The sequence below is a fragment of the Mustela erminea genome, chromosome 16, assembly GCF_009829155.1.
Source record: "Mustela erminea isolate mMusErm1 chromosome 16, mMusErm1.Pri, whole genome shotgun sequence".
NCBI classification, from domain to species: domain Eukaryota; kingdom Metazoa; phylum Chordata; class Mammalia; order Carnivora; family Mustelidae; genus Mustela; species Mustela erminea.
Window position 1 is genome coordinate 24,663,231 of NC_045629.1, and position 11,469 is coordinate 24,674,699.

The window sequence follows — 11,469 nt, forward strand, 5'->3', positions numbered from 1 at the left end:
TGAATTTGATTGGATTTAAATCTGTCATCTTCCCAGTTTTCTATTTGTCTCATCTACTTTTGTTCCTTTTCCCCGTTGTTTCCTGCCTTCATTTGAACTAACAGAATATTTTTCCTCAATTCATCTTCACTATGGCATATTAGCTATCCTTTCTTTTTCTAGTGATTGTTCTAGGGCAGTGGTTCTTAAAGCAGGGCACTTTTTCCCTCAAGGGGAATGTCTAGGGACATTTTTGACTATCATGACTTGATGGAGTACAGCTGGCATCTAGTTGGTAGAGGCCAGGGATTTAGCTAACTACCCTACAATACCCGGGGCAGCCCCCACAATAAAGGATTATCAAATGAAAATGTCATGGTATGTCTGAGAGGCCCTCTGTGACTTCGTATTTCTCTTATTTCTCCCACACAATCTAACAACCCTTTCATGGCCTATGATCTCCTCTTGTACTTCATGAAGCAAAGAGAAGCTATCAGACACAAACCTACTCCTCTCTCATACATTAGAGCTGCACAACTCACAGCCAGTCTTCCCGGTGGATGTTTCCTCAAGTCCTCTCTCTCCAAAACTACTCGGGATCCTATTCACCCTCATCACCATCTCAAGGGCTTTGCCTCTTCAGCTGAACCCTCACACTCTTGCATCATCCATCAATTTCTGTCGAAAGGACCATTCTCATCATCATACTTAGATGCTCTAGTTTCCTTCTACAAGCAAACAAATGTCTGTTGATCCCACATCCCTCTCTATCAATTACCACATTTATTGCTCCCTCTCATAGCCAAATGTAGTTGAAGAGCTGCCCATATCTAGTCTCTCCTACCTCCACCCATTTCTTCACTTCCAGTTTCAGCTTCTGTGTCTCTCAGAGGGGCTGTTCCCATCCCCCTGCCCAAAATATGTCTTCTTCTCTTAGTCTCTCTCTCTCAAACCACTGCTTAATTCTTTCTTTCCACTTACTACTACGCATTTTTTCCGTGTGTGTGTGCATGTGTGTATGCGTGTGTGTTTATGGTAGGCTGGTTGTTTGCCCCCCACCAGAATATAAACATCATGCAGACAGGAACCATGTCCAACTTGCCTACTTCTGTATTATATTATCATCTGTGACTGGCATGGAGCCTGGCATGTAATAGAGGCTCAGAATATTCCATGATAATTGACTGACAATACGAGTGAATAAACAGATGGAATAGTGCCATTGAAAACAGGACATTAGTTGTGATGTCTAAAATACACTCTTTGGAATGCGGCATGGCTATTTTTAAAATTTCACTGTATTATTCATTGTTTTGAACTTGAAACTGCTGAAATGACAAAAGTTGTAGTAGTATCAGCTTGTTCCCTTTCCATATTTTTTATGGGTAATTTAATGGTGGAAAAATATATATATATATATATATATATATTTCATTATTTTCCAAACACAGCTACAAATCTTTCCTCAGTTTCTAATTTCCAATTTTAAAGAATCCAGAACTAAATGATTTATAGTGTTCCAGTCCTCTGTGAGGTACTTCCTCCCATTTTTCCTCTTTTTCCCTTAATCTTGGACCCTGTGTAAAGTTGCAGTCTACAAAGTGACAGGCAATAATTTTACAAAATATATGCTATTGTCGTTTCAAACTGGCTACAATTTAACTTTATTAAGATGCTCATTTATCAAGCTTCTGGCAGTTTTCAAGGAGCACTAATGTAAATTCAAATGAGCTTTAAAAAATGCTTTACAGAAAGCCCATTAAAACACCAAATGCTTCTTTTTTTCTTTACTATATAAAGTTTGCCATTACTGGTGATAACCACCAGAGTATTTTTATATAAATCAAAACTCTCTCCCTTCTGGTCCAACCACTTTCTGGCCTCATTGTACAGTGGTGTCATAGAGCACCATTTATGACATCATCACACTTTATCGGGAAAGCACATGGGATGATGTGAGCAAAGGTTAGTGTGTCCAGTTTTTCTCTTCTCTGTAACACAGTTCAGTGATGGCCTTTTCCTCTCTGGGACCTTATCAAAACTTTGATAGTGAAACCACCCTTAGAAATAAGGGTTTGTAATCAAAATTATGTAATGTTAAACAGAAACAATTCAAAAGGAAAAGGAATGTTACAAAAAACTAAAACCACCTCATCTTTCAGTGTCAGAAATATCAGGAAAGCAGGAATTCTCCCCCCATGCTTTCCCCAGATCACTCCTTGGATTTCAGGTTGCAGCAGAAATGGCAAAGCAGGCAAAGCAAGGACACACAAATTCCTCTGAAAACATTCAACTGGTTAGCCATCTCGTAAGATTTCATCCAGTCTCAGCTTCATTTTCTGAAAAAAAATGTCTAAGAAATTGTGTTCTAGTTGTTTTCTTTCTTTTTTTTTTTTTAACAACTTTGCTGATAACAGAGGCAAAGTTGTGAAGTTGAAGGAGAAATTGTTGGAGCCAAAGACATCTCTCATTTTTATATTTCAATTCCTTTATTTGAAATGCTCATCCATTTCAAAAGGACTCAATTATCAGTTTCTTCTAGCACCATCATGTTTGAGCAGCGAAGGGGCAGTGCTACATTTTGATTAATGGTTTCCAAGAAGCTAAAGTCATCAATGGGCAGTGTTGCTCATTATTTTAAGAAAAAAGTGATCTTTGTTCTGATTTATTATATATATTTTAACTGGGCTTATCACATTGTTCCAGTGATTTTTGCCTTGGAGAAATATTTTGAGTTTTGAATGTCATAATAGCATATTGTGACTGATTAAAATATAATAACTTGTATCAAAAGGATGGTTCCTTATTTCCAATCCACTAAAGAACCTTAGAAAAATCTGAGAAATATTGCCACTAGAGCCTTTAGCTATGTAAGAATCCTTTAAGAGGAGATCTTTGAATTATTTTAAAAAGTATTTTAAAAAAGTAATTGCTGGTACCATCAAGGAGAAAGGTTTCCCTTGTAATCATTGTGGAAACCTCAAATATAACAATTGTAAAATATCTTTTTCCCCCTAGAACTTATTAATGTACCTAGTAAGAATGTGACAAGTTACTCACTTTACTACACTTTGGAGTTGATCATTTTTAAACATGGTGAAAATGGTCAATAGAAGCCTTGAAGTCAAAGTGCCCTTTGGTGACGGTCATTGTTCAATTACACAAGAATCAACAATTTCAAAAATATATTTAAAAGTCATTCACTTTACCACTGTTAATTCAGTATTATAATTAAAATCTCTGATGTAGAAGAAAAGTAATTTTGTGTTTGTAACTAATGAGAACAAACGATTATATATGGGTTTCTAAACACTTGAATTCTGTCAACTTTAAGTTCACCCTCTACTACTGGTGTGAAGAACCCATATTAATAGAGTTAATATTAGCTTACTTGCTCTGGAGTTCTTAAAGTCCCATGTCATTGAATAGGGAGACCACACAGTCTGGACACAAAGCCAGTATATTAGACCATTTGTAAATGCAGGCAACTTCTCAATGCAATAAGCCTGCTGTGACAAGGACAAAATAACATTGCTCCTTCCATCAGTTATTTTGTGGTGATTTATACTTTTAATTTGGATGTGAAGGTAACATCTAACCCTGCTAGTTTCCAGTGATCATCCAGAGTCATAAAGGCTTAAATACTGGCCATAATTCTTTGTTGAGATAATATTGCATTTAATCAGCACCCATTATGTATACTCTGTGTTCTAGATGGCATCCCAATATACATTATAGCCACTGGGCCTCAGAACAATAGTATTTTAATTGCAGCTTCCACAGGCACAATAACCTTAAAAGGGACATTTTAACTCACCTTTTTTATCCCTTATCAGTTTTCATGCTATCATTACTTCAAACTTAGAGGTCAACTCCAATTTGGTTATACGATAACATTATCACAGACACCTTATTTTCTTATTTATTTTTAAGTTTATTTATTTAATATCTATACTTAACGTGAGGCTCAGACTTACAACCCTGAGATCAAGAGTCGTATGCTCTTCCAACTGAACCAGCCAGGCTCCCCAATATTACAGATTCTTTAAAAGAGATCTTTGCTCCACAAATAAGTGAAACCATATGATAATTGACTCTCTCTGCTTGACTTATTTCACTCAGCATAATCTCTTCCAGTCCCATCCATGTTGCTACAAAAGTTGGGTATTCATCCTTTCTGATGGAGGCATAATACTCCATAGTGTATATGGACCACATCTTCCTTATCCATTCATCCTTTGAAGGGCATCTTGGTTCTTTCCATAGTTTGGCGACTGTGGCCATTGCTGCTATAAACATTGGGGTACAGATGGCCCTTCTTTTCACGGCATCTGTATCCTTGGGGTAAATACCCAGGAGTGCAATTACAGGGTCATAGAGAAGCTCTATTTTTAATTTCTTGAGGAATCTCCACCCTGTTCTCCAAAGAGGCTGCACCAATTTGCATTCCCACCAACAGTGTAAGAGGGTTCCCCTTTCTCCACATCCTCTCCAACACATGTTGTTTCCTGTTTTGTTAATTTTGGCCATTCTAACTGGTGTAAGCTGATATCTCAATGTGGTTTTAATTTGAATCTCCCTGAGGGTTTCACTTATTTGTGGAGCATAACAAATATCATGGAGGACAAGGGGTGTTAGAGAGGAGAAGGGAGTTGGGGTAAATTGGAAGGGGAGGTGAATCGCGAGAGACTATGGACTCTGAAAAACAATCTGAAAAACAATTTGAAGTGGCGGGGGGGTGGGAGGTTGGGGTACCAGGTGGTGGGTATTATAGAGGGCACGGATTGCATGGAGCACTGGGTGTCATGAAAAAATAATGAATACTGTTTTTCTGAAAATAAATAAATTGAAAAAAAAAAAAAGAGATCTTTGCTTTCAAGTATCATTCGCTTCAGTTCTTAACTACAAAAGCTATTTGGAGTAAAGAAGGTAAATTTTTAAAGTGCCCAGTGCTGTTTTCTAACTTTTCCTCAACATTAAGAATATGATGAGAATTTCAAAGACTGTTGAAACAAGACTGTTAACACAACAAGACCGTTGTGTTAATTTCATAATTTGTCCACAAAGTTTTGATAATCCTTCTCTTTAAAAGTGGGTCGCCTCTCCTTCGGTGTAAGCTAAATATAATGGCTTGATTCTAATGTGGCAGAAGTGACCATGTATAAATTTCAAGACTAGGTCATAAGAGGAATTGTGACACCTTCCTAGCTCTTGCTTTTGGAAACACCATTTTGGGGGAAGACAGCTGCCTTAACAGGACACCCAAGCAGCTGTATGGGAGAACCACAGAGTGAGGAACTGAGACCTCCTGCCAACACCCATATGGATGAGCCCCTTTTGGAAATGGGTCTTGTAGTAGCCTTTAGATCAGGGGTCAGCAAGCTACAGCGCATGGGCCAAGTCCCTCATGTGCCCTGTTGTTATATGGCACTCTAACCTAGAATAGTGCTTTGTTGTTGTTGTTGTTGTTGTTTTTTAAGATTTTATTTATTTATTTAGAGGGAAAGAAAGAGTGTGAGTGGGGTCAGGGGCAGAGGGAAAGGGAGAGAAGGAGAATCCTACATGGGCCCCATGCCCAGTGCAGATGCAGGGCTTGATTTCACGACCCTGAGATCATGACCTGAGCCGAAATCAAGAGTTGGTTGCTTAACCCACTGAGCTACCCAGGCACCCCAAAACAGTTTTTACGTATTTTAATGGAGGTTAAAAAAAAAAAAAAAGAAGGAGGGGGAGGAAAATGAGAAGGAAGACAGGAGGAAAACAAGGAGAGAAGAAAAAGGAGGAGGAAGAGGAAGAGGAGGAGAAGAACATAAGACAATGTGACAGAGACTGGTGGAGCTTAACATACTTGCTGTCTGCTGACCCCTACTTCAGAGGACTCCAGCTCTAAATATCACCCTGATTGCAACTTCAGGATAGACTCAGAGCCAGAACCGCACACCTAAGCTGCTCCTGAATTCCTGACTCTCATAACCGTATGAGATAGTAAATGTTTATGAGATAATAAACTGTGTTAAGCTGCTAGGTTTGGGGGTAATTTTGTACACACAACAGATAGCTAACACAACTAGTTACAATATGAACTCCATTTTACCTTAGTCATTTCCCCCACCAACATTCTATTTTGAAAAAGTTCAAACAATCTTGATTTAGTTTATTTCTTTCTCAAGATTAGATTCAGGTTAAACATTTTGTCAAAAACAGTATGTCAGTTACACCCTATTCCCAACTATCTTTCCTGCTTATCCATTAGATTGGAGATTAAACATCTTTTGCACGAAAGTCTTATTTGAGGCTTTGTTCATCTCCACTATACAGAATTTTTCTTTGTGATTCTCTCTCATACAACAAACTATTTTCTGCACCACCCAGTCCTATTAATCATTAATAATGATTAATACCTGTTGCACTCACACCTGTACTCCACAAGTTCAGGAATTGCATTTCTATTTTAGCCAATATTAGCACTGTCCTTGGGAAAGAGTAGATACTGACCAAATAGTTGTTAAATCAATACCTTTATGAATAAAGTCATTGATTTATAGCTATTTTATTCAGTTGTTTAAATGTATATATTAATTTTGCCTGGCATTCATTGGATACCTACTATGTGTTAGGCCTGTGTTGGGTATTTTAAAAAATAGGCATAATTCAATGAAATAGGCAATTTTCACTCATTATTTCATTCAATAGATTATTTTTATATATGTACAGTGTGTAATATTTTGCATTTGGAACTACTGGCTAGTTGGTGCAATTATGAATCTCAAATCTTTTGAGCAAAAAAAAAATGAACCATAATGTCTTTATACATAATTTCTTATTTTAAAGAATATGAGGAGGGAACTGTATGTTATAAAATTGGTGAGAAACAATGATGTTCCAAAAATGTATGGTCTCAATCCACCAGCTTATCTAGGTCCAAAAGGAGAGAGACACTAAGCCTTCTGCTCTTATTTCTACAGAATTTGGGGAATTTGAAACCGGTCTCTTTCTTTGATCTATGGAAAAACTAATTTGTTTAGTTTAGCAAAGATATTTATGAATTTTGTGATAAAAGACTCTGAGCACAGATGGTCAGAAAAACAAGAGATGAACATGGAGAGTTTAATAGAAGGAATTGAAATTGCTAAGTTGGGAAGGGTTTGGTGCCAAATGTAGTCCAGAAGCAAATGCATCAATTCAGGGACACATTTACCAACTTAACACGTGCCTGTTGTGTGACTACATCACACCTGACCATACGGAGCATCCCCACTCAGTGGATTTGGCTGGGCTCTCTTTACATTGTTTCTTTTTCAGTGAGAAAATCTGTGCCCAGTGCGCAAAAGTTCTCTGGATATACCAACCATATCAATTACCAAGCAAAAACAAAGGACAAAGGAAACAAGACTGCAAGTGACCAAAGACCCAGATGCACTTCCTTTAAGGCACTGTTTCCAATCAATATGGTAAAACTAAGAATGAGCATGAAGGTCTGTCATTTGGCCAAGATGGTGCCCCCAGACGACATTTCCTGATTTTATTCTTTCCCTTGGGCTCATGTAGACAGTCGGTCTGATAAGGCAAATCACACTAGATACTAGTTTTTCATATTTTTATACAAATTAACAAACATTCATTGAGGGGAAATTGTTCAAATTAAAAAAGTAACATGTTTGTACTAGGCACTATTTTACCATAGGAGTATGTCTGTATTTCCCTTTTAGCCTACACACACATACACAATTTATATACCATAGCCAGCTTTATATAGCACAGCCAAGTTAGTGGAATGGCATACAACATAAAAATGGAATGAAACTACCTGTAAGCCTATTAAATCTGAAATATAATGTTAAACCTCATGTTCCAAATCTTTTTTAGTATAACAAAAATAATAAACTCATCTCAGAAGACCTGAGTTTGGCCATTCGGTATAGTTAAAAAAAAAAAAAAAAAAAAGGTACATAACATCTAAAGTCAATGAGTTAAGGTCATAGAGAATCTGAGATTATTCTTAGTTGACACATTGGAAATTTATTTACCCAACTATATAAACTAAGGTTAAGAGGTATGGACTTTGCAGAATTCCTTACTGGATCTGGGTATTACTCACTCCTGTTATGGAGTGGATTAAAAGGCTTAAACTAAATAAAGTGCCCTTTGGAAGATCAATTCATCTCTAGAACCACCAAGGTAATGCTGTGAAAGAGTGGATACTTGTTTTTGTTGTTGTTTTCTTTTCTTTTTTTTTTTCTTTTTCTTTTCAACCCTATGGGTGGAACTCAAAATGCAGTCTATATAATTTTAAAAAGGAAATCTTTGGCATTCTCAAGAGAGTAAACTCACTAAATTAATGCATCCCATTTGAAATTTGTGTCTCCTTTTTAATAGATTACAATCCTAGAATCCTTTCAAAATTCTAGCCAAGGAGTAGATAGGCCTAGTGCATGGCATTTCCATTTTGACAACTATCATATATTTTTCTCTTTTGGATAAATCTACTGAGAATGCTACAAGGTTATTTGCAGTTTTCTTCTTCTTCTTCTTTTTTAACCTTAGCCTTTGACTTAGATAATTGGCTAATTGTGTGCTATGATGGATGGTTTTACTACAGGTTCATATCTGATTTCCTTACCACACCCATAGTGTAATTCTATTTCAGGAGTTTGGGAAGAATGACATCTTGAAACACAAAACAATAACTTCCTGTTGTCATTTAAAAGATGATGTGTTCTGTCATCACTCATTGCCAACCTCCCTCATTTTTAAAACTTTTACCTCTTATTAAGGAAAAATTCAAACATATACACATTGGATGGTATAATAAACTTCCACAATCATCAACTTTCTTCATCTATATTCTTCAATATACTCCCCACTGTTTCATCAGATTATTATTTTTTTAGAGTCCTTTTTTCCACTATTCTTTTTAATTTATATCTTGACCACTTGATGTCACCTCTGGTGTGCTAGATGCATGCCTCCTACTATTAGAAATAGAAATATAAGCATTGTTATATAGACAGAGGACAAGGATTTGTTCTGATCTGCCTTCGTTAGACAACTGGTCTGGCAATGCAATTCCTGCTGAGGAGAAGAGCTGCCGGTAACAATTCTGAAAATAAAGTCATTATTTCTTGCCATTGACTGGTCTGTAGCCTGCCCAGTATTTCTCCCACTCTGGGAACTCAACCACTGTCTTTGCAAAACCTATTTCTTGTGTTTCTAGTGGGGGCAAATCTACCCTGCCCAGGATAAACATGTGATCCAGACTGTTGAGGGAGCTCCATTCCACCATGATTGGAATTCATGAGTACATGATTATGTGGGCCCTGGGGCAGAGGCTCTTACACTGCCTTTGAGATTGTGAGCTATGAGGACTGTATGAACATTTGAAGTTAAAGGCATCTAGGAAAGGGGAGCCTAAGAATGAAGCAGTATAGAAGAAAGAAAAATAGAAAGACCAAAGTAGACAGAGACAGATGGAGAGAGACTGAGGGAGACAGAGAGGAGAGAGCAACATCATTTGGACACTTGAATATCCAGCTGTGCCTGGGGCAGTCCTGCCTTTTTCAGATACATGAGGCAATAAATTTCCTTTGTTGAGTAAGTGGTTTAAATTGGTTTTCTGCCACTCAAAACAGAATCCTAATACAGTAAATATCTCCTCACATTTGCTAACCATCGGCCATAAATACTACACCACAAATTCATTCAGCGTTCCACTACCTGGCAGCATGTTTTTCCCCCACCCTCATGGGGGCAGGGACCTACGCTGAGCCTATGAAGAGCTGGGCTGTTCTGGAATCATGAATGTGAGAATAGCATGTCCAGAAATGAACTCTTGATCTTTCCCTGCATTCAGCTTTCTTCTCTGGCATTTTCTATCCCATAAATGGTGCCTTCATCCACCAGTTACGTAAAATAGAAACCGAAATTCCAAGCCTACCCCATTCAGTCCTTCACATGCCACCCCAGGCCATCTGTAAGTGTTGTCCACTCTGTTTTCAGAGCAAAGCTTTGCTCCATCCACTACTCTCCATACTTGCCCCGCTACCCTCTCTGAGCTAGGTCAACTCTCCCCTGCACGGCTCTACCCAGATTGTCTGCTAAATACCAGATTCTGCCGCTCTCTTCCTTAAAACCACCAATGGTTTTCCATCCCACCTGGAATGATTTTCGACCCCCTTAGAAGAGCCTGCAAAACCCCACATGATCTGGTCCCCAACCAGTCCAGTCCAGGCCCATGATCCATGATGCCTGGCTCACTCATCATTTCCGCAAAGGACCCTCTCTGAGACGGTCTAGGATACCCAACTTTTTGCCACTTCATCCCTGGGCAGACTGTTGTCCTCTTTCCCCAGTTTTTATTGTACAAAATATCACTTATTGGGGCGTCTGAGTGGCTTAGTGGGTTAAAGCCTCTGCCTTCGGCTCAGGTCATGATCCCAGGGTCCTGGGATTGAGCCCCACATCGGGCTCTCTGCTCAGCAGGGAGCCTGCTTCCCCCTCTCTCTGTCTCTTCCTTCCTCTCTGCCTACTTGTGATCTCTGTCTGTCAAATAAATAAATAAAATCTTTAAAAAAAAACCACTTATTATTTTGTTTTCAATTTGTCATCTCCATAGAGAAGCTCTCCCTAACCTTTCAATCTGAAGTAGTTTCTTCTGTGTGACCCTGTAATTTACCTTTTTTCTTTTTTTCCTTAGAAACATCACAGTTTTTAATTTTATTTCTGTATTCACTTGTTTGTTTATTGTCTCTCCATTTGGGCTGTAAACTCCATGATGGCACATGGTTCTCCGTCCTCACCATTGTATCTCGAGGGCCTGGCATAGCTCTTGGTGCATAGTGGACACTTAATAAATCATTTAATAAATAAATCACAAAAAATAATCATTGTTTAGTGAATCTTTAACAAATAGTGACTGCAAAAGTAGTTTTCTAGGAAACTATATATTATAAAGCTATTAATTAATTTATTTATTTATTAGAGAGCACATAAGCAGAGGGAGGGGCAGAGGGAGAGGGAGAAGCAGACTCCTGGCTTAGCAGGGAGCACAACATGGGCTTGATCCCAGGACCCTGGGATCATGACCTGAGCCAAAGGCAGATGCTTAACACCTGAGCCACCCAGGCACCCCTATTATAAATATTTTAAAAATAAAATATATATTAAGTTTTAAAGATAAGCAAAATATTTATAATTTTGTTAAATATATAGGAATCAAAAATTTTTTCATTATGAATTTCTATAATTAATATATTATTATTATCATCATTTATTATTATCTGTCCTATATGTCAGGTTTTACTGGAGACAGGTAGCTGTCTCACTTTCCATTCACTGGTTATTAGTCATGCTATGGATCTATAGAAGTGACTTGTGTCCACATATGGGACTGAGGGAGAGTTTCTCATCTAGAAACCTGTGCCCCTAACCACTACACTTCATCACTTTATATTTTTCCACTTCTGTGCCAATAAATTTGCCATTTGGTGTCGA